This window comes from Mugil cephalus, chromosome 2, assembly GCF_022458985.1.
Source record: "Mugil cephalus isolate CIBA_MC_2020 chromosome 2, CIBA_Mcephalus_1.1, whole genome shotgun sequence".
NCBI lineage: Eukaryota > Metazoa > Chordata > Actinopteri > Mugiliformes > Mugilidae > Mugil > Mugil cephalus.
In genome coordinates this window covers 13254650-13273378 of record NC_061771.1, presented here as the reverse complement: position 1 = coordinate 13273378, position 18729 = coordinate 13254650, and the positions used below count along the sequence as shown (strand labels likewise).

Here is an 18729-nt window from a genome sequence, read left to right as displayed (position 1 = left end):
TCTCTTAAATAATACAGAAAGTCCTCTATCATATGAGGTCAGCAGCAAAGAGAATGCATTAATATAGATGCTCTGGAGGGATGTTGGCTGGGGAAGTTCAGGCCACTTCAAAGTGTTTTTAAGAGATGTTTGATCCTTCTTTAGCGGTCCAATTGACAGTTTGAAATCTCTCGCAATTTCCAAGTCGGTCCAGGTGCTGTTGTGCCTCTTTTCAAAGGACGACACACCGTTTTCCCAATGAATCCAGAGGTCAGTGCCCTGTGGCCTAACCTCCCTATTGAAGTGAAGATACCAGGTGATAAATATCCACTGACACACACTGTCCAGGATGTTTCAGGCGGTTGCCACATAACTCACTGTCCTACATGAAAGAGGGGGGAGTGGAAAAGTAGGCCAAAGAATTATGACAAGATCTAATTACACCTCCTCTGGTGTGACACCAGTTTCTCGTTTTTTTTATTTGCATGTTTTCTTCAGGATGCTGAGGCTTTTTTCAATCACAGATGTGTCTGTAATTAAATCATGACGAGCGTGTATGACATCATGCGTGTGCATTCTTGGCCATAAAGTTCAAGAACATACTGTACCAAGACATTCATAGATTGTCCCAACCAAACTGACTCAATATGCCCTTGACCTATTTTTCAACCTGAAAATATAGTCCATGCCTAATTGACCACTTTGAGATAAAACTCTCTTTAACTGCCTTGGAAAAATCATCTCAAATACTATATGTTGATATTTATTTACTCTGACACGTGACAGTGACATGACCGTGGTATGTGATCCTAGATGACGCATGTGCATTAGCTAATAACACTCACGGCATGCTCTCAAGGACCTCATGTCAGCTCTGCGCAACATCACACATCCTGAAACTCAATAGCCTTGTTGACATTTCCCATCCTCGTCCTCTCTATGATCACATCACAGATTTAAGCATGTTTACAGCTAAAGGGGGAAAAGATGTGCTGAAGAACTCCGGGTTTATCCGCTCACAAAGCCCATCTGACACTCTTTGTTCACACTGTCTGTTGTGGATGAAGATCACTTCTTCATCGAGCTGTTTTCCCCAGGACCCCCTTGAATCAAATATCTCTTTCATACAGAGCTTCTTCAGACACACTGAATTGAACTTCAAGAGGCCAAAGCTGATACTTTCCTTTAGGCCAAAGGTATGACATTCCAACAAGACAGTAACAGATACTTTAACACTGAGGCTGCAAACAAGAGTGGCTGTTCAGCCCTTTCATCAGCACATGATTAATAGTTTTGAGAATTTCAGTTTCCTCTTGCTGAAAACAGAAAAAAAGACCCTTTTTAATAAAGTGACCTATATATTTGCAAGAAGTTTTATTACTATATTTAAGACAATCTGTGCTTGAAATTAATCAGCTCCGCATTACAAGGTTTTGGTATAGTTCAAAGACGTCAAAGGGCATCGGGACAGATAAAAGAAAAGATATTTCTACCAAATATTGTCTTTGTTTGGTTCATTGGGAACTAGAATCAAAGGTGAAATCCACTACTTTACATTCTAGTACTGTAACAGTACTGTACTATGATTCAGTTGTGATTAAACACCATTTATTACAGTACATTATAAAAATAATTTGAACTCTTACACAGCAGTCGTTGAGATCCACAACAACCCTCGCCAACATCAAGTATCAGCACCAATATGAAAAGACAGATGAGCTCTGATCCGTCAGCTACTCTGTACAGAACCTGTTACCATATGAGCAGCACACATATATTTTTTCTCCTCCATGTCATCTGCACTGTCTGCGTCACCCAGATGTTGTGTAACAGTCTCTCTAAAGGCCATGTTACAGAAAGTTCATATTTTATGTAGAATCTCATTCATAACGTATCACCACTTCTGATGTAATCATGTATTTCATGGTGACGGCTAGTTCTAGTCTCCATCTGGTGGATTTCCCAAGAGCTTTAATTAGTTTATTATATCTATCATAATTCTCCAAGGCGAGCGCTGTTACATAAGGACCAGAGCTTAGCAAATAAATCCATTTTCCGAAGTCATGTGTAGGTGAGGAAATAGGGGTATTAAGTTTGTTAATTTCATCCTGGCTCAGAATGTTTCAACAAATAGCTTAATAAGATTACTGAGATCCACTTTAATTATATCCATAGGACCTACCTCACTCCACACAAGAGCTATGTCATGAAGCAAATATCATTTCCGATCTGTACTCTTTGCTCAGATGGACTTACACATACATATATGTACTGGAAGTGTGAGTTTGTGAACCTTTTTTGGACTTACAACTTACTAAGAAATTCAGTGAAAGATATTTTGTAAGAAAAAATCATCATCAGGTTTTGGCAAATATCGCAGAAATGCTGGGGGCTAAACTATATTTAAGTGGAGTTACAGAAGATATGAGAGCTCTTATAGTCATGAGTATGGGTCTCTCCTCTCTCCCTTGACCATCACAGAAAGCATATAAATACGTAAATAATAACTGTTCATGCAGTTAAATGTTCATCCGTAGCTGCTTTTCTTAATATCCACTTGTGTTATTTAGAAATCAAGCCTTATAGCTATTCACTGTGCAGGTATTGCATTATGACTGCCTTCCTACTGTTGTGTATGTCTCCCTTGTGCCTTTGAAACTGTTGTGGCTCATCAGAAAATGGACATGAGTCTTCTGAGGGCGTCCTGTGTCCTGGATGTTAGTGGAGGCCTTGACCAGTTTTGGATCTAGTGAATTTGGAGGCCAGGTCACACAGCTTGTGCTGTTTTTCATGTATTTTTGAGTTGTTCCTAAACTGTTTTTATGTTTGTGTCTGTGTCAGGCTGCATCCTGCTGGGGACGGCTGCTGCCATCAAGTCATTACTATGGGGTGGGGGTGTCTGGTCTGGTCTAGGTGGGTGTTACATCTCCACTAACGTGGTACAAATGTTTCCTAGCGGAACATTGAATTGTCACAACATGGTCAGCGTTATTCACTTCTCCTGTCAGTGGTTGTAATGTTGTGGCTGATCTGTGAAGTGGGTTCACTTGGTTTTTGCTAAGAGGAACATCACATTAGACGGCGCAGCTAAGGCGGCATTATGTGTGTCATGCATTGGCCCCATTCCTTGTTTATGAAATGCATTAACTTTCACAGTTACTTTCTCAGAAAATATTTTATGGCAGATATTTGCGCCACAGCAGAAGCCAGTTTCTGTAACTTCATCAACTAAGTTAATTAAAAAGAGCACAGACTGTGTGTACTTTTGCTAAGTCTTCGCTGAGCCGTGATTTAACTCCAAAATAAACGAAGCAAACATAGCTGTGCTTCCAAATCTGCCACTCCATCCGTCTTGGCGAGCACGAGTGGGTCCTTTTTATACCACACATGATGCCACAGGCGCATGCAGACAAAAACCTGCCTTGTACCAGTAGAAACTGGCAACACAGCGACAAGTAACCCACTGGTAAAAAGTGTTGTAGCAGCTCGGAATATGGCGTTAGAAAACAGAACTTCCTGCACCGGTTTAGTCAAGATTTTTCATCAGACACGGACTGTAAGAAGTGTGCTGCAGCTGGGAGACACTTCAAGGTCATAAAATGCTCTTTTGCCTGATTACACTTGAGTACAATAGACACAATGAAAGATCTCTGCAAGGAATTAATACACTTAAAGTGCCGGTTTCTGAGTGTAACTGTGCATTTGTGTCTTTGTGCTCCTACTTGTGCATGAATGTGTCATTGTTAAGTGGCAACCGGGCCTTTGTACGGGTCTTAAGGGTGGGTCAGTGGGAGGTCCACTGACATGTTCCGGTCTGCTCAGACCCTGCCTGCTGTTAAACCACACAGATGTTCTGGGCCTATTGTGGCCCCACAGGACTCCGCAGGGACCCAGCAGAGCCATTTCACGCTTGAAGGACGCCCAAAGGGGAAGTCAGAAGGGGCGCACCACTGTGACATCAGCGGAGATCTCTTTGAATGAAAACGCAGCAGGCAACCATGTAACAAATTAGCTTCAACAAGATACTGTCAATGCAGGAATGGAATGAAAGAGTGGTTTAATCACTGATTTAGCTTGTAAACAGAATTAACTGCTGGTAAAAACCAAGATCAGGTCCATTTGATTCTGGTTGAGCTGTTGGTCAGCAGCGCACACATCTATTGTCAACAACTGTTTGTGGTCTTGCTCTCAGTATGTGCTCTGAGTATGTTCTGACTGCGCATTCCCCTTAAAAACAGACGTTTTCTATTTACATCTTGTTTTCCACGAGGTTTGCTATCACATGTTACCTCCCCACATCAAATCGTCTCTTCTTCTTTATAGGGCGCCAGTTTCATCTTCAACACGTTTTCGTACGCCTCGACATTTGGGTCACGCTGCTCAATTCGATTGCCTATAAATAGCACCTTTTCATTAATTTATCAACTGCTCCTCTCTGTGCTATGTGTGCCTGCGTCGCATTCCAGGCGTGAGGATGTAAAAAAAAAAAAAAAAAAAAGTAGGCCATCGTCTTCTGTGAAGTGCCTCCCGAGATTTTATTGAAGTCCATATGTGTCTCATGAGTAAAGCGTGCCACATTTAAACTACTGAGAGAGTCGTAAAGGGTTTGTTTGTGCGGTTGTGAACGTGCGTGAGTAATGCAAAATACCTAAAAGCATGCACACACTCCTTTTTCTGTGTTAGCACTTGCATGTGTACACTATATAAGATTGCCGTCGAGCTCGACTAGACATGACTGTGGGACTTGTGCCAGGGACATACTGTATTTTCTTCCTCTGCCTCATCCAACCTTTCCTGCTGGTCTGTGGTTTTTATTTGTTTTGCAGTAAATACCATGTGACGTTAAAATAATACAACATGCCAGTCAAGTTTCAGCATAGAAGGGTGATTTAATATTACTCCATGTACACTCCCAACATACAGGACCTTTAAATTTCATCGTATTCATCTTTTAAACTCAGTGTTTTTCCCACTATATTTAGTCACTTTTAATGTAGGATTTTATCAGAGAACTTGGAGCTTGCCTGCACTGCACTGATTTCAGAGCACTCTTTCAATGCTTTGTTTATGTCTCCAGTAGCAATCAATCCACTGTTTCTGACTTGTGTTTGGCCTGGCCACTGTGTGAATTACGTGGGATGATGTGGCCTCAGTCTTTTAGATGTGATTTCTACATTAACCACAGCCTGTGTCAATACAATAAATACCAACATTATACGACTTTCTGTAAATTTAAATGTGGAGTACATGACACTATTTGTTTCCAGAGGGTTTCACATATTTTCAATGCAATAAATAATCACATTATTTTTAGTTCTGTGTGTTTTATTGTGGAAATCACCGTAGGAGTCATATCGTCCTCTCGCAGGTTATTGGGTTTTGCTGCGCTGTTTTGACTAATTCTTTCCTGCTATTAAAACGTGACTAGCAGTCACTTAACTTGACGTGCCGGTGCGCTAAGGTGAACACTCTTGAGATATTTATGATTGAATTAGAGACCTTCAGCGCTGTTCCTGTCCACTGATTTAAAGGCCACTTGTTTCTGCCTCACAAGGCCGCTTGTTTCGAAGACTCTGGAATGTTTTGCTAAACTCAGTGACTCTTGCGAGCTCACGCCAAACTTGTTTACTTTGCTTGTTCTACCGTGCCTCACTCTCCTGCAGCTTTTTTTTTTTTCTCACTTTCTCTTTCTAACACATTAAATTACTCAGTGTCGCTCGCAACACTCGCTTTAAAACGATCCCACTCGGTTTTATTGATCCAGAAATCTCTCGTTGGTTTAGTCTCTAGAAAAAGTTCAGAGAAGAAGACACTCTTGATCATGGGCAGCATAAGAGCTATGCTGACCGTCTTTTATCCTTAAGATAACATCACATACAAATATCATTTAATTATTAATAAATATTAACAGTTATTTTGCTCAGTTCTTTTCTGAGCTTGTAGCCGCAGTTTCAGTCTGCAGAATCCCGATTTACTTTTCAAACTTTTCTTTGGTTTCTGTTTCTCTAGACTGACTCATGACTCAAGTGGGAGGTCTATTCAGCAGGATCACAAGTAGCCCACTTGATGCACGCTCTTGACTTCTCATTGTCGTGTTCACTGCCCATGCTTGAACTCTGCAGTCCCCCACACTTGTCTCCCCCACAGACCCAAACAGCTAAACATAACTGATCAACAAGCTTTGTATTTCAAGTGTCCACTGACATTGTGTGCCGAAGGAGAGCGAATCCTTGCAGACCTGACACTCGCAGAACTCCTGATTTGGCAAAACTTGGGATTCCCAAAGTGGTTGCACAAATATTTGCACACACTATGGAATTCACTCCGGCCTCTGCGCCTGAGAATGTTTTATTTCACACCGCAGCCTTTCAGACCGGTCCACTCCTACACCTTTACTCCCTCCATCAGCAGAAATGTGTGAATGCTGTTTCCAGCAGTACCGCTTTGTTGGCAGGGACAGAGCTTCCTTTATTAGCATGAGTCACCGTGGAAAGTGTGCTTTGCGAAATTTAATCAATACTGCAGGCTTTCTGCTGCGTTAGAGAGTGTTCATGTACTGTCGATAAGAGGACCAGAGAGAAAGAAAGCAAATGAGGAAGTGTCTTAATTAACCTTGAGTTAGATTGAGTCATGTATTATGTAAACAGTTGCTGGTGTTTCTCTGAGAATCAGAAAAACAAGCCAGTCAGAATATACAATGAATGATACAGTTTCCTGGCACACACTCAAAGTGGACTCATGCCCCCAATATGTGGTCTGCTTCACGATGTCCTGGATTTAGGACTGGAACAGCAGAACACAGAGACAGTTTTTTCCATAGTTTTTTCGCTCTGGCCTGAGCAGCACAAGTGTGGATTAATAAAAACCTTGTAGTACTGCAGGACATATTGTAGACAAGAAATAGATGTTTTGGTTTCTTCTATTAGCCTACTGGAATTTATTTTTCTGTCCTCCATCCTATACTGATGTACTGATGTATGTACGATGTATATTTTTACTCCTTATTGGTACCGCTCTCCGTTCATGTAAATGAGTTCGAATTAGTTCAGAAAGACCCTGTGATCGGTATCGACCTTCCTGCCATCAGCCACCTGTGATTGGCGGCAAAAGACGCTGCAGGTAGGACAGGAACGTCTCAGTAGCAAAACATAGAGTTTGGTCTTCTTCGTCCGTTCCTTCGTTCTGTAACCACCTGCCCTCTAGAGGGTCGTGGGGGGGCTGGAGCCTTCCCCAGCTGTTATTGGGCAAGAGGCAGGGTACACACTGGACAGGTCTCCAGTCTATTGCAGAGCTAACACAGAGAGACAGACAATCATTCACACTCACACCTACGACCAATGAATCACCAATGAACCTAACGAGCATGTCTCTGGACGCCAGAGAACCTAGCGAGAACCCACGCAGACACAGGGAGAACATGCTAACTTCAGAAATGCCCCAGTCAGCATAGACTCGAACCTGGAACCTTCTTCCTTCTTGAGGCATCAGTGATAACCACCTATAGGTGTTTTCCAAAATAAGTAGATTGAAAATACGAAGGAAAATAGGAAGAACGTGGAGAATAAAAAGAATAAAATCTGGTATGTGCATTTATAAACATCAGCACACAGAAAAATACTGAGAATGAATGAACAGGATGAGAGAACTGTACTCGTGTTAAAGGAGGTTTGGGCATCTCTTCTACGCACACTCGTCTGTCTTCACCTGTAAGGAAGGATGTGAGGCAGAAATCAGAGTGTGGCCACTGAGTGACAGGGAAACCATGTTAATGTTCATATGATCTGCGGGAACTTATCATAATGTTTCTAATACTTAGCATGCAAAGCTCTGAGTTTTAGTGTCTGTCTGTGCATCTGATACACAGTCTATAAGGACTGGTGATGTGAGATGAGAGGAAGATGGTGGCGTGACGTCTCGTCACTGGTCATTAGCTGTAAAACAGCCACATTCTACAAGAATCTATTCCAGATGGGTACTTAAATCACGTTTTAGTGCCCCATTAAAATGGTCTCATCTCTGGTGACTTAACTGCCTCTAGGGGTTCCTGATCTCATGGTATGCTGTTTGTTTGCTCCCCAGTGGGCCTTCATTTCCTGCGTGTCTGTTGCTTTTAGCGGCTCTAGCTGGTCTCAGTGGGTCGGCCGTCTTTAATTTACTGAGTCAGTCTGCAAGAGATTTCGGCCTAATCCCGTTGTTCTTGTCGGTGTTTTTTGACTCATCGGATGACGTTGATTTTGAGGCATTCTCTTATAGTGAATCAGGATGATCTTTATCTAATTAACAATTTATTGGAAAGGTTAATGACAGCACCGCTGCTCTCAAAATGCCCAGTAGGGAAAAAGATTTGAATCCATGCTGAGAGTACGTCATGACTGGCAAATACTTGTACTAGTAGTCACTAGTATTTTATCGCCTGGAACTCCAAAATCTGTGACACTACATGAAACTATGAAGAATCCCCACCTCTGTTGGTAACTTTTCAACTTTTCCACTGCTCAACTGTAATAATAATAAAAACAAACAAGTAAAGTCAGTCAGATAGTCCCTGACCTTCATTCTGCTCTCTAAGTCTGTTTTATGGCTCATTTGGGATGTTGAAGATGGAACAGCAGCTCAATAGAAGTCAATCGCAAGTCAACTGCCTTTTATTTTAGCTTACCAAAGCAAAAAAAGAGATGTTTTCTTTGCTAGGTTTAATATTTAGATTTAATGAGGCAAATCAATTCTAGCAGTATCCAAGCCTGAAGAATAACTGCTTAAGTATGTAAAGAAGAAGAAAGTCCAAATGCATTCAAATGGATTTGTTGCAGATGCTTTTTATTGAAATGTACGTGAGCTCAAAGGTGGGGTAGTGAAATGGGAATTATAGAAAATAAAATAGCACTAGATGGATGTTGCATGAAGCTGTTCAGTGTTTTCAGAGTTTACTTCAGTTGCTTTTGGGGCTTGCATGATTTATTGTAGACTGTTTTAGCTCAGTGAAATAAATCAAGCACATCACACTCCACTACTGTTGTTTATTGCTCCATTATTGAACCTTGTGGAGGAAGATCCAAGCTCATCTGGCTCAGGTGAAGATTAATCTCTCACAGACCGTGTCCCCAACAAAGAAAGGCCTAAACATACGCAAAACCATCGATTATGGTGAATTATGTCCCTGCTGTCAGCTACAAGGTCATGTTTTCTAACGAAAAGAAAAAAAAAAGCTGTGTTGTAAACCTCCTCATCACTAAGGACTATCAATCCTGTCATTACAAGGCAACAGTCTATCAATGTAGTTGTGCACTCCAAGGTATCATAAGGCTGTATCTAATTTCTGTATGGTGGCCATAAAACCGCTGGCTGCATCCACATGAAAATGGGAGTGAAGGAAGGCGACATATGAAGAGTTCGAGGCCAAAACATTGGGAAGGAAATTGATTACAGATGGATTTCCAGAATCCAGAATAACATTCAAGGAACCTCAGCTTACGTACCACCGCTATCTCACGTCGGAGATATTCCTGTGTTGGAAAATCACTACGACTTCTTTTTTCAATAAAGAACCCGACAAAAACTCAATGTCTGCAGGAAAGGACATTATATTTCATCTCCTCATTCTTTCCATTCTGCATTTGTCATTGCGGTAGAGCGTTCAAAGATCCCCGACTGTTGAGTCCACATCTGAGCCTTATGTATTTGACCAAACCATTTCTGGCCAATAGGAAAGATAGTTACCTAAATGTGAAACTATCTTAGTCCTTATAAGGAAGTTTCACCACCCAGTGGCCATCTTGGAAAGACTCTTGTGTGGTAATTTCTAACCAAGCCTCTAATTTTAAAAAAATGCATGTATGAAACTGATGAAGAAATACCTATTTCCTCAAGATATACTTCTAATGTGCATGCACACTTTTTTAGGAGACCAACTTTATTGACTGCCCAAGGCATAGAGCTGTAAGGTGAGCAACATCTCTAGATCATCCCACCAGAGTTCATGAATAATTTCCATCTTCTTATCTGTACAGTATGCTGAGAAAATAATAAAGTAGGAGAGTGGATGTCCATCTGCTCCTGCTGCCAGGACACAGTCAAAATGGTGAAAGCGACGATTGGCTTTTTTGGGAGGAATACATGAGTGTGTGTCATGCAAGCACCATCTGTGGTGTTAGAAACTCTTCCCCAGCTTTCCACTAAGAATTCTTTCAGTGGCGTGTCTCTCCTTTTGTCTCTGATGCTGGTAGTGGTCTGATCATTAGTCAGTGAGAAAGTGGTTAGAGCTGTGAACAGCACCAAGAAAAATGCATCAACTGTTCCGGCTGTCTTCTAAGGAGGGATGCCTTCTGGGCCCGCATATCTTTTAAAAGCCTCTTCTGAGAAAATCAAATCAAAAAGGTTGTGAGCCATCACAAGTTGCGTTCTGGGTGGTAACAAGTTCACACGGTGCTATGTAAGCTCTCTGTAAGCTGCGTGCATTGCGACCTTTTGGTTTTTATTTATAATTATAAAAAGTCATGAGATAAGCAAGTGAGCCAGCGCTGACATGGTCTGTTCCACTTTATTTCTGTCATTTTTTTGCCTACTTGAGATCTCTGTGAAGTTTCTATACGATCGCTCTGATCAGCCACTTAATGTCCATTCCTCCTTTGGATCAAGAGGCGTTGCCAGCGACCTTTCACCTCGTGGTCATTCATGGGTCCTAACCCCTTTGCCACCCTGAATGGTCGAACACAAGGCCACTGGCTAAGTGTTGTCACCCTCCATGTTCGGGCCAACCTCTACTTTAACTCTGCAGCTGGTAATAATAGAAGCACTGGGGCGCTTAGCATTAGCATGTAGGCTAAGTGACACTTTGACAACTTTATGTCTTTGGTGTGTGTGTGGTTGAGGTCAGGGTCAGTGAACATTATGTGTGTCCAACATTTCTTGGGCTAACCTCGACGACAGGCCACACAGTCGCCTTCTGCTTCCTAGAACACAATCATTTTCATTCACTGGTTTATAAAACAAAGGAGCAGATCTGTAAGGTTATTTGGAACAAGGCATTCTGGGAAAATGAGGGTTTTGTTTGATTTTGCCTGAGGCGACTGTGGACCGGCATTTTTTTTCCTAACAGATTCTTTGTGTGTCCGTCTGTCAGTTTCTCAAATGGCCTTCATTTGAAACTTAATGAAGGGTAAACATGTTGGGTCTTTTATTGTCTTTGTCAGTATTTCTGCAGGGTCAATATAGCTGTCATGTGAACCACTTGAGTGGCTTTTACAATACGCACACACTGAAACGTGAGCTAGAAAAGCCTGGCTGTCTAAAGCCTTGCGACCGCGACATTTTCTGAAGATCGAATTCAAAAGCTCTGGTTGAATAAAGCGAGAACACACTAACCAAGCAACTTTTTCACTTATTCTTTCTTATTGCCTTGAAGCCATTAGCAGTAAAAGTTAGGAAGTAAAGAGAATTTGTCTTATTTTTATTTTTTTATAAATATAAAGATAATGGATTGATCTCTCAGTGGCGATATCTTCTTGACACAAGGGCTCTGTTGTTAAGTCTCTTGATTACTGGGAAAATTACAGCTGTTTGTGACGAGCACAAACATCATATTGTGTCCCTTCTATTTAAATGCTAAAATATTTGCAAATCCGCTCCAATACCAACACCGTGAGGCTCTTTTGTTCTGTCTCAACGTGACTTTAGATAGATTACCCATAAGATTATATGACAGAAGAAGGTTTGCACACAGATTTTCAGCAAAGTTCATTTTCGCCCAACACAGCCTCAGCATTTCTATGTGCCCAATAGTAGGTTATGGCTAAATATCTGCAAAACAAATAGCATTAGCCTCGGAAGATGGCTAATTTGCAAATGCTAGCAACCTAAAATCATAAACATAGGATGGAGAACATTATACATGCCAGTTATCGTTTTTACTGTGAGCACTTTGTTATGATGCCAACACTGTGCTGCTTCGTCCCAACAGAACTGCAAGCATTAGCTGTGGACTCTGTGTTAAAGCCGTGATGAAAATGATTCCTTTGTAAAAGTAAGTCTCAAGTCTTAGCCTACTCCTGCTGCAGATGACTGTCTCAGAGTAGCCGCTACTGCACTTTACTGTTACGGTATGTTGGCTGTTTATTTAGACCATTAAACCTGTGTTCAACATGTATTTCTCCTGTATCCTGCCCACTTCACCCCTTCGTCCAAGGGGAAATGGGGGTACTGTGTGAGAAGAGGAAGGTCAGCGATGAGAGTCAAAGTCCAATCTGTTGGACATATGGAGGCTCTGCCGCTGTTGCCAACCTCCAGCTGCATGGTATTAGTCTCCCTCTGTATGCAGGAGTTAAGCTATCATCCTCCAGGGACCAATGAGGAGCAGAGGGATCAGGGGGGAGTCACGAGTCTGACTGTGGCTCCTGTTCTTCACCCAATGTCCTCACCCTCAAACACAGCAGTGCTGTCCATTAGCTCCCAGAGTAAATAAACCAACTGTGTCTATGCGTAGGAACGAGAGAGAAGAGGGTGAATGAGGGCATATGGAGCACTAAGGTTAATCACATAAAGTGTTGAAGTGTAGCATCTAAGAGATCACAGAAAATGAACCGTAGACATTTATACCTATATATACCTATATCACAGCTGATTTATGGATTAATGTTTAAGAAGGGAACACAATGACAACCATGAAACATAATATATTTAATTGATTTATGTTTTACTCTTCATCCTTACAAGACAAACAATCCATTTATAACACGTATGTCTGCGTATCTACAGGGACGCTTCCTTCTCTTTCAACATATACACCAACTTCCTCCTGTTTATTTGTATTTAGCTTAATATACCAGATTCCTCAGATTCCAGAGCGCTGGATTTGGGTCAGCTATGCATAAAAAACAAGCATTTAGATTTCCCCAACTGAACTAAGACCCTTCTTAATCATATCAAAAGCCTTCTTTGTTGGTCAGTGCTTACACAAGGCTACCAGAAAAATATGTCAAGCATGCAACCCAATTTGCACAGGTGTAAACTTACACATTTCTCCCCAAACCTCCTTAATTATTGCACGTGCAAAGCATTTGTCTGGGAAACTGGTGTCCATCCGTAGTTTAGTAGGTCATGGCTGTCACGTGAAGAATGAGTTAATAACCACTGGCTGATCTCTGCCTTCCTGCTGTTATTTGGCAGCTCAGAGATGAAGAGGGAAAAAAAATACTTGCACACAAAGCAAAATGATATATAAGAAAAATAGCCCTTTAATCTCAAGTGTTGTACCTGGACAAAGAGAAGACAAAACGACATATGACAACGTACAACGACAACAACATAACACAGCACTATGGAAGTTTTGTTAATTTGCAAATTTCAAGTTGATTTATATTTGTGCTCTAGGCATGGACATGCTGTAGTTAGGTTGGTCTTGAATCGTATAAAAAGATAGACAACACCTTTGTGACGTCATTCACAAGATTCCTGAAGACTGTGTGGACGTGGAGGTTATAAACATGTCTTTGTCTGGGTATTTTAACATGGGGGGGTGGGTGTATGGAGCCAGTCTGAAGTGGACACTCAAGGAACTACAGTTTTTGACATTTCCCCGCTGGCTTCATTTTCCAACCCCAAGGCTGTAGCTTTGTCTTGTTCTAACACACCGAGGCAGTAAATACTAATTGTAGTACAACGTCGGCGCAATAACCGTAACAGCAGTATCTCTGTCAGATAAAGGAATTGTTGTGTAGGCCACATTTATTAAATGCATTCTGTTTGGTCCTGCAGGTATTAACATATCCACGAAGGTGCAGTGAAATATACAAGGGGTCAGCATTGAAATAGAAGTGACTCCCTGGTAGATTTAACTTAGAATATAACCAAAATATACTCATGATATCCAAACTCAAATTCGGTATTAGTAATTTAATCATATTAGTCTAATAAAATAATGTTTTCTCCATTAGAAGAAAGATGAGAAATGGATTTCAGGCCCTTATCTGTTCTTTGTCTCACGTGTCTGTGATGTGCAGCACCACTTTCACTCTCCTTATCTTCAGAAAGCGGCGCTCTGAGCAGGGAGATGCTACCGGCTTACAGAAATCATTCTGAAATGTAAACCCGCTCTGTGCACTTTGGCTGAAGGAGCCCCCGGATCAGTGATAATCTCCTGGCTGAACCTGGTTTGTGTTTGTCGTGACAGCCTTGATGTCTGCATGGTTTGTCACGTGAATCACTAGAGGTCGGGGTTCAAAGGAGTTCACGGGTCGAGGCAGAAACGACTCAAGCATCGACTTCCTGTGTTACTCACCAGCTGGTTATGGAGAGAATGGATATACGGCACTTTGGAATTTGGTTTTTGCTCAACACTTTTGTGACTACAAGACAGGAAAGAAAGCTCAAGAGATTTCTGCGTGTTCTTTTGTCAAATGTATCATTGGATTCAGTTTCAGTCCAAACTCACGTAGGGCATGATGATATCTTTAAAAGAAGATAACATACCACCAGCACACAAAAAAAAAAAAAAAATGTAACCGTACAAACAAACATGTGTGATCCATTTTTTCACTATGATGTCATATTTTTTCATCTTCTTGGCATATCAAACATCCAGCCAGTCACACCTTGTTTTCACTCAGTCAGGCTTAAACTTTCACAAATGTAGCTGCCGGGCTCATCTCAGTCTCTGTGTGCAGATCGCTCTAACTCTCCGTGGCCCCCGTGATTCACGGCTGCTGAAAGTTATTTGGCGCACGTTTGACACTCATGCCTGCTCCTCCGAGTATGTGCCACCTCGGCCATTAGCCAGAACAATTCATCAAGTTGTCAGTCGGTACGAACATCCTCATGTCGCTACATTTTCGTAGCGCGCCAGATCAACTGCCTTTGCTTTAAAGGAAGTCTACGTGGACTTTGAAGGAGGGGAGAGCTCAAAAACACTACTTAAAACCTGGCAATACCTTTTTTTTAAGGCTTAAATATATTATCTAAATCAAGATTTGTGAACTGTGCTCAATTTTGTCTGTGCTCGGACAAAGCAATTGCTACTTAGGCCATTTTCAAATCTTAAAGTCAAAACCATGGCCCCTTTTATTTATAGTCTGTGGAAATAAAAGTGAAATAGCCATAAAAGACTTATTTGGATTATTCTGACTCGTTCTGATGAACCAGTGTGTTCCGTTTGGAAAGTAAGGCGGTATGGAACACATGTTAATCCAAAAGGGTAATTATTATACTCCTCATGGTTTGGACGAGGAACTCTGGAAACTTCCAGGCACTGGAAGCTCAGAGAATGCGTCTTCATTTCACAGCCATATGGTTGGCATCATTAACCCCCTCCCCAAGTATTCATGTTGGTTTCCCAGGCGGACCTCCACCCCTTGTAATTCTTTGAAAATGTGCTCCTACCATCACACAGTAACACTTTATGTGATTGAATGCTATTCCTCCAGTCTTAGAGCCTTTAGAAATAAATCATACCAGATTGCTTCATTCACTACAGACCAGCAACCACTACAACTTTGCCAATAAAGCCTTGTTTTTCTGCCCTAGTCATGAGATTAATGGCATAGTTAACCCGTGTTTGAAGACAAAATACTGCAATTTTCTCAGAGGGTTTAAGCTGGAGTAGAGGTGTCTTCTTGTTTTAAATCATACAGAAAAACTGATTAAATGTCACAGAATAAATTCAGTTTGTATTTTTCTATTTTTCCCCCTGCACCTCTGGACATTCCCTGCCTCTTTATTCTCCAATTGTCTACAAGCGTCTTCCTCTTGATCAGGAACACTAGAGAGTGTAGCAGATGAACAGACTCCACGAGAATACTTTAGACTTTTAATATCTGTGTCTGTTTGTCTGCTTCGGTACGTTTAGCCCATGCAGCTGGTGAACAGTGGGTTCAGTCTGTATATATTCGGTTCGCTTTAGCATTTACACATTAGTGTTGACCAGGAACTCTCCCTGCCATTGTCGACAAGCCAAGGTTGAGTAGAAACCACATATGGTAGTGTTTTTCAGGGAAACAGTGATTTAGGATGTCAGCGGTGCCCAAAGCAGGATTTACAGACAGCTGAGTTTAAAAAAAAAACTTCTCAGCAAACTCAGGCCAGTAATGGCTATAGTCACTACTAACACAACCAGTGTTAGTCGAAGGAAATGTAGCCCAGCTGCTTTTAATGCGTGTGAAAGTGCCGGACACTTCTGAGCAGTTTCAGACTGATATTAGGAAAAATAACATCATGTTTCACATTGTTTCAAAGTCAACCTTGGACCTGGATTCAAGGGAGAGTTTATATTCATTGTCAAAAATTGTCACCCATTTCCACATCGCTGAAAACCCCCATATGCAAACGTTTTCACCCGAAATATCTTCTGCATGTTGCTAAGTGACACACACTGCCAGCTGCTGTTCCCACTCAGTTGGATTGTGTGGATCTGTTATTGGTTGCAGCATCTTCTCAAGGTTGGAAGGACTCGACATGTTTTACCTTCAAAAAGTGAGACAACCACAAAAACATCCTCACTCTGTAATGCGACTCACTGTGCAGGATTAAAGTTTTTAACCAGATGATGCATTTCAAATGCATGTTTTTGTCCCCCAAAACATTTCTGCGTGTATCTGTGTCATTGCTGCGTGGTGGCGGTGTCTGGTCGGGTCTGGGTGGTTGGTGCATGTCTAATTGACAACGACACAAATACCAGGTGTTTCTAATGTACCCTGTGGATTAACATATATATATATATATATATATATATTATTAGTAGGTAGTAAAACGTGGATCTATTGTTTGTGTAAGTGTGTGTGTCAGCCTCCTGCCTCTATTGTGATCCGCGGTCAGTCCATCAAAGCACGGAGAGGCTAGCGGCGAAGGCATTTGGTCCACTGTCTGCTTCACACTTCCTCTGTTTGTGCGCGTGTTTGTGTGAGTGCTGGTCCAAGCCTCTGTCTCCTTACACTTCCTCCTCGCCATTGTGCGTACGGCAGCACATGCTCGCCCGCTCCCTTTCTCTCTCTCTAATCAGTGTCTTATTGGGCTGATCCCCAAGACTGTGGATGAGCTATATCTGGAGATTCCTGTTATGAAAAGATTATCCACCCAACCTCCACCCTGTCTGTCTGTCTCTCTCTCACATATATAGCAGTTCAATCTATCATCTCAATCAACGTCCGTGAAAAGCAGAAGACGCACACTTGTCTTTGCAGCATTTAGACTGAAGGTTTTAGCAGCAGTTGTACAGACCCAAACTGACAGTAAAAACAAACAAAAATAAAAGAACAGTGAAAGTAAAGATATTTACACCCGTAAACTTAACATCTTACTGTCTTTATTCCAGGAGGGTTGCAGTGACCTTTGCAGACCCATAATTTGGTTATCTCTTTTGTGAGTCTTTGTTGACGTGCCCTTGGGTGTTTGTGTGTGTGTGTGTGTGTGTGTGTGTGTGTGTGTTGGGCCGACGCGTCCGTCCGCTGACCCTCTCTTGGCCCCGCTGTTTGGGGTTAGGAATGGCAAAAGAAGGGCGCGTAAACCCCAAGGCTCGCCCAGAGGAAGGGTCTCTGCATCTGAGGAAACCTTTCATCTTTATTCTCACTTTTGCTGCTTGTGTCTTTCTGCGTCTTCACCGTCGCCGTCATTTAGTCGTCATTTTCACTTCATTCCCGCCCACCTCTGACTCATATAAGTCTTTATTATATATATATATTATTTCCATTACGTTATTATTTCTGATGCACATTTGCTTTGTTTTCCTCTTTCAGCCCCTCCCTATGCGTCTCGGGGTCAGAGGTGACACTGTAAAGTTTACAACCTACAACAGTAGCTTCACACAACAATCCAGCAGCCGCAAAGGTCTTTTTATTAAGACCCAACGTCTGCATTTTGTGCATTTCATTTCATTTTTTTTTTTTTTTTGTTTAATTAGAACATAGAAGTAACCAATCCAAGCGTGAGTAAAAGTTACTATGAAACAAAAGGTAATCCACTCGAACTCCCACGCCTTCAAGGTGAAGTATTTATTTGTATTCCCTTTTCAAGGATGCCGGCTCTAATCCCTCGTGTCTGTCGACTGTAACACCGCTCTATCTCCTCATTTCCTTTCTTTTGTCCAAAGCCCTTATTATACTTGAGTGTATTTGATCTGTATCTGAATCATAAGCCAAACAAGCGCCTGACTCTGATGAGCTTTGATGAGTGAAAATTGTAGACACTAAAGAGGCGCACTCATTTGCCCCAGAGCAACTGGCAACAGCGGCCGTCTGCTTGTCTGATCTTTCGATCTTTACCACACACATTCATCAACATTCCCTGGCGTTATTGTGTATTTATCGCCGCAGAATGACTCAGGAGCATGACCTCCCTCATCCCCGTACAGGACTGTTGACCCGTCTCGGCAGCCTGCTCTGGGTTTGGGTGTTCGATGCAGCCTCTGGGTGGTCGGGGTTTTATGGCGCGGGATTTGGCCTTGTTTGGTAATCTCTCTTCATCTCTCCTTCTTCCTTTGCTTTTTCTCCCTCTACCCTTTGCCTACCTCTCTCACTCTCTCTCTTCCCATATGCAACGCACCGTAATTATCTTTCTCCCTCCCTCTGGTGATATAGATACTTATGCACCATTGGTGGTTACGACTTATTTCCAAAATTTGCATGATCGTGCTCCAGCACATTTCAACATGTAGAGTAATATGACAAAAACAGTGTTAACTCTCCACGAGCAGAACACGCATTACTCTTTGAATAGTAAAAAAATGTCTCTGTAGCTTTAAATTCTGATCACATGGAGATCTGCTCCTGA

The 18729-nt window shown here is 41.9% G+C and overlaps 1 protein-coding gene across 3 annotated transcripts in view; it reads left to right on the top strand.

Annotated features, from left to right (window-relative positions):
- Positions 1-18729, top strand: part of dlc1 (DLC1 Rho GTPase activating protein) — a 73262-nt gene that overhangs the window by 30750 nt on the left and 23783 nt on the right. The gene's annotated exons all lie outside the window — the stretch shown is intronic.